Below are 6,400 nucleotides of genomic sequence, written 5' to 3' on the forward strand. Positions count from 1 at the left end.
GTGAAAATACTCTGATATTATAATAATGGATATATACCATTATACCTTTGTCCAAACCCATAGAATGTACAACACCAAGAGTGAGCCCTAAGTAAACTATGGACTATGAGTAATTATGATGCCAATTAGTTTTGTCCTTGGTTTTTAAAAAATGTGCCATTCTAGTGAGTGATGTTGATAATAGGGAGAGGCTACGCACATGTCGGGGCAGGATGTATACAGGAAATCTCTGTACCTTCCTCTCAGTGTTATTGTAAATGTAAAACTGCTCTAAAAATTGAGTCTTAAAAAAAACCTCCTGAAACTAATAAGCAATTATAGGAAAAATGCAGGACACAAAGTTAATATACAAAAGTCAATCACTTTTGTATATATGAGAAATGAGCAAGAGAAATTTGAACTTAAAAGCAATATAGCATTTACATCAGCACCACCCTCCAAAAAGAAATAGATTAAATCTAACAAAATATATACAATATCCATATGAGGAAAACTCAAAACTTTGATGAAATAAATCAAAGAACTAAATAAGTGGAGAGGAATTGCATGCTCATTGGTATTGTCAAGATATCAGTTCTTACCAACTGATCTATAGATTCAATGTAATCCCAATTTTTATGGATATTGACAAAGTGATTCTAAAGTTTATATGGAGAAGCAAAATACCCAGGATAGCCAGCACAGTACTGAAGGAGAGCAGAGTTGGAGGACTGACACAAGCTGACTTTGAGACTTACTGTAAAGCTACAGTAATCAAGACACAGTGCTGTACTGGCAAATGAATAGACAAGAGAGATCAATGAAACAGAATGTAAAACCCAAATATAAACTCATATAAATGTAGTCAAGTGATCTTTCACAAAGGAGCAAAGGCAATATAATGAAGCAAAAACAGACTTTACAACAAATAGTGCTGGAACAACTGAACATCCACATGCAAAAAAATTAATCTAAGACACAGACCTTACGCCCTTCGCAAAAATTAACTCAAAATGCATCATAGGCTTAAATGCAAAATGCAAAACTATAAAACTCCTAGACAATCACATAGGAGAAAATCCAACTGACCTCGGGCAGGGCATGATCCATGAAAGGAATAATTGACAAGCAGGAGCTCATTACAATTAAAAACTTCTACTCTGGAAGAGACTGTCCAGAGAATGAGAAGACAAGCCACATGCTGGGAGAAAATGTTTGCAAAAGACATATCTGATAAAGAACTGTTCCCCAGAATATACAAAGAACTCCTGAAACCCAGTAATAAGAAAATAAATGATTTAATTAAAAGTGGACAAAAGACCTAAACAGACACCTCACCAAAGATTTATAGATGGCAAATAAGCACATAAAAAGATGCTCAACATCATATGTCATTAGGGAAATGTAAATTAAAACAGCAAGATACCACGATACACCTATTCAAATGGCCAAAATCCAAAACACTTACACCACTAAATATTGTCAAGGATGTGGAGTAACAGGAACTACCATTCATTGCTAGTGGGAATGCAAAATGGTACAGCCACTTTGGAAGACAGTTCGGCAGTTTCTTACGAAACTAAACATACTCTTACCATATGATCCAGCAATCATTCCTTAGTATTTACCCAAATGAATTGAAAACTTACGTTCACAAAAAAACCTGAACATAGATGTTTACAGCAGCTTTATCTATAATTGCTGAAGCTTGGAAGCAACTGAGATGTTCTTCAGTAAGTGAAATGGTCAATAACCTGTGGTATATTCAGACAGTGGACTATTACTCAGCACTTAAAAGAAATGAACTACGAAGCCATAAAAAGACATGGAGGAAACTTGAATGCACATAATTAAGTGAAAGAAGACAATCTGAGAAGGCTATATATTGTATGATTCCAAATATATGATATTTTGGAAAAGGCAAAACTTTAGAGACAGTAAAATGATCAGTGGTTGCCAAGACTTAGGAAGGAGGGAGAGATGAACAGGTTTAACACAGGAGATTTTAGGGCAGTGAAACTATTTTGTATTCTGTACAATACTACAATAGTGGATGCATGTCATTGTACATATGTGGAACCTATAAACTGCACAACACCAAGAGTGAACTTCAATGTAAACTATGGGCTTTGGGTGATAATGATGTCAGCGTAGTTTCATCAGTTGTAACAAATGTACCATTGATAGTGGGGGGAGGCTGTGTGTAGGTTGGGGCAAGAGGCATATGGGAATATCTCCCATTCAATTTACTGTGAACTTAAAAATGTTTATTAAAAAACAGTAACAGATTATGACCCATCAAATAAAATAGAAAATCATGATACAAACTAATAAGTGAACAAATTGAAAGTGTGATAAGGATTGGGATATTTATAGTTTCAAAGTACCTCCCCCTCCCCAAATACATATTAATTACAAGGAGAAAAAGAATAGCTTGACGGTGGAGAAGTAGCAGACACCACTTAAATCTAGGGCTCAGTATGAATTTCATTGGTAATGAGACAAATCTAAATCACACCACCGGATAGGATGCACTTAGAAGAGCCACAGCGTCACTTCTGTGACGTCCTTGCCAAAGATGCAAAACCTGAATCTAATCTTGAGGAAACACCAGACAAAGCCAACTGAAGAGACATGCTACAAAATGACTGACCTGCAATCTTCGAAAGTGTCAAGATCGTGAAACTTAAGGAAAGACTGAGGAAATATTCCAGCCTGAAGGAAAAAGACATGGTAACTAAATGAGTCTGAATTGAATCCTTTACTGTAAAAGATATTATTGGGACAACTGGGAAAACTTGAGTGGAGTCTGAAGATTAGACAGTAGTAACAGGTCAGTGTTAATTTCCTGATTTTGAAGGTTGTTATTATGGTTCTATAGAGCTATCTTGTTTGTAGGAAATACACACTATATTATCATGGGGGTAATGGGACACCATATTGGCAACCTACTCTCAAATGATAAGAAGATAAAAGGTTTTTATTACTATTCTTGCAACTTTGAGGTTTTTCAACTTTTTTTTAATTGAAGTTTCTTTTATATGATATCTGCATGCTGTAGAATGAAGTTGGACTCCTACCTCACACTATTCACAAAAATTAATTCAAACTGAATCAATGACTTAAATAAAAGAGCTAAAATCATAAAATCTTAGGAGAAAACAGGGGTAGATTTTCATGACCTTAGATTTGGCAATGGATTCTCAGACATGACACCAAAAGCACAAGCAGCAAAAATAAAAATAGATAAGTTGGACTTCATCAAATTAAAACCCTTTGTGCATCAAAGGACATTACCAAGAGAGTAAAAAGACAATCCACAGAATTGGATAAAATATTTGCAAACTAGATAGCTGGCAAGGGTCTAGATACAGAATATATAAGGAACTCTTATAACTCAGCAATAAAAAGACAGCCCAAATTTTAAATGGGCAAAGTACTTGAATAGAGATTTATTAAAAATATATACAACAGAAATTTTTCCAAAGAAGACATATGAATGGCCAACAGGCACATGAAAAAGTGATCAACATCACTAATCATCAGGGAAAGGCAAATCAAAACTATAATAAGATATCACTTCACACCTGTTAGAGTGGCTGTCATCCAAAGGACAAGAGATAACAAGTGTTGGCAAGGATGTGGAGAAAAGGGAACCCTTGTACACTGTTGCTGGGAATGTAAATTAGTGCAGCCACCAGGGAAAACAGTACCGAGGTTCCTCAAAAAGTTAAAAATAGAACTACCATATGATCCAGTAATCCCACTTGTGGGTATGTAGCCAAAAGAAATGAAAGGAGGATATCAAAGATAAACACACACACATACAAAATGGAATATTATTCAGCCATGAGAAAAAGGAAATCTTGCCATTTGGGACAACATCGACAGCCCTTGAGGGCATGTATGCTGAGTGAAATAAGCCAGACAGAGAAAGACATACTACATGGTATCACTTATATGTGGAATCTTTTTTAAAATGTCAAACTCACAGAAACAGAGAATAAAAAATTAGCTGCCAGGGGCTGAGGGGGTGGGAGACACAAAGAAAGACTGGTAAAAGGCTACAAACTTTCAGCTATAAGATGAATAGGTTCTGAAGATCTAATGTAAATGCAGTGACTACAGTTGATAACACTGCATGTACAATTGAAATTTGCTAAGAGAGGAGAGCTTAAATGTTCTCACAATAAATAAATAAATAGTGGTAGATGTGTTAATTACCTAGATGGGGGAATCCTTTCGTAATGTATACATATATCTAATCACCATGATGTACACTTTAAATACCTTATAATTATATATGTCAATCATACCTCCACAAAGCTGAAATAAATAGATGAATGAATAAATTACAGTTTGTTTTAAACTTCTCACATTTGTCTGAAAAAAAAAGGATATACAAATGGCCAATAAGCACATGACAAGATGCTTGACATCATAAATTAGAGAAATTCAGATTAAAACCACATGAGATACCACTTCACATTCACTAGAATGGCTATATTTTTTTAAATGAAAAATAACAAGTGATGGCAAGGATGTGGAGAAACTGGAAACCTCGTGCATTGCTGGAGGGAATGTAAAATGGAACAACCATTTTGGAAAACATTCTGACAGTTCCTCAAAATGACCCAGCAATTCCACTCCTAGGTATAGACTCAAAAGAATTGCAAACAAATACATGTATGTGCATGTTGATAGCAGCATTATTCACAAGAGCCAAAGGATCATAGAAAAACAACCTGATGGCTAGCATGGATGAATGGATAAACAAAATGTGGTATATACAAACAATGGCATATTATTCATCCATAAAAGGGACTGAAGCACATTGTAGCCTGAGTGAATCACAAAAACATTAAACTAAGTTAAAAAAAAAAAAAAGAAGAAGACACAGAAGACCACCTATTATATGGTTCCATTTATATGAAATGTCCAGAATAGCAAATCCATAGAGACAGAAAACAGATTGGTGGTTGCCAGGGCCTGGAGGGAAGGGGAACGAACAGAGAGTGACTGTTTAATGGGCATGGGGTTTCCTTGGGGGATGATGAAAATGTTTTGGAACTAGGCAGAAGTGATGCTTGCATGACATTGTAAAGGAACTGAATGCTCCTGAATTGTTCGCCTTTAAATGATTAGTTTTATAGTATATGAATTTCGCCTTAATTTAAAAGAAAAAAAAACTACTAGCTTCCTTCCCTGAACCTCATCTTTCTCTCATTTTATAGGGATAAAAATTCCTATAAACTTTTGGATTATAATCCACAATATAAAATAAATATCCATGTGTCCATGCTGACGCAGGTAAGTGATTGAATTAAAAATCACTTTTAATTGCTGAGATGAGTCTCCCAGGCGAAAGAATTCCAGAGGATTTATGTAAACCCTCCCCCACCTCGAAGAGAGAGGGCTCAACTCCCCTCTCCTTAAGTGTGGGCTGGCTGCACATCGAAACTTCATTCCAAAGAAGAGACTATGGAAAGGGGTCAGAGGGAACAACTTACTTACAGTGGAGACGCCTAGAAACATGACCTGAACCAAGTGGTCAAGAGAACAGCATGGTGAGAAGTCATGCTGATAGCGTGTGCCCCACCAACGTGATGTGATGAAAAGGATACTTCACCGCGGTGGTCTTCCTCCCCAAACCCACAAGCCCAGTGTAGGCCTGCAAAAACTGCCAGATAAACCCTGACTGAGGGACATTTACAAAATACCTGACCACTGAACGCTCCTCAAGGCCATCAAGGTCATCAGAAACAAGGAAAGTGTGAGAAACTGTCACAGACCAGAGGAGGCCAAGGAGACATGACAATTAAACATACTGTGGGGTCCTGGATGGCAGAGTAGAACAGGAAATGGATATTAGGGCAAAACTAGTGAAATTAGAATAAAGCTATATGTGGAATCTAAATAAAAGACAAATGAACTTATTTACAAAACAGAAACAGCCTAACAGATGTAGAAAACAAACTTATGGTTACTGGGCAAGGGGAAAGGGGATGGGAAGGGATAAATTGGGAATTCGAGATTTGCAGATACTAACTAATGTATATAAAATAAACAACAAATTCATATTGTATAGCACAGGGAAGTATATTCAATACCTCGTAGTAACCTATGATGAAAAAGAATATGAAAATGAGTATATATATCTTCATGTATGACTGAAGCATTGTGCTGTACACCAGAAATTGACACAATGTTGTAAACTGACTGTACTTCAATTAAAAAAATATATATATACAAAAAAAGGAATAAACTGTGGATTTATTAATAGGAGTGTACCAGTGTACCAGTGCTGGTTCCTTAGTAAAGAAACATGGACCACACTAATGTAAGATGCTAACATTGGAGGAAACCGGATGGAGGGTATGAAGGAACTCTGTACTATCCTCGCAACTTTTCTGTAAATCTA

This window comes from Camelus ferus, chromosome 13 (assembly GCF_009834535.1).
Source record: "Camelus ferus isolate YT-003-E chromosome 13, BCGSAC_Cfer_1.0, whole genome shotgun sequence".
Lineage (NCBI taxonomy): Eukaryota > Metazoa > Chordata > Mammalia > Artiodactyla > Camelidae > Camelus > Camelus ferus.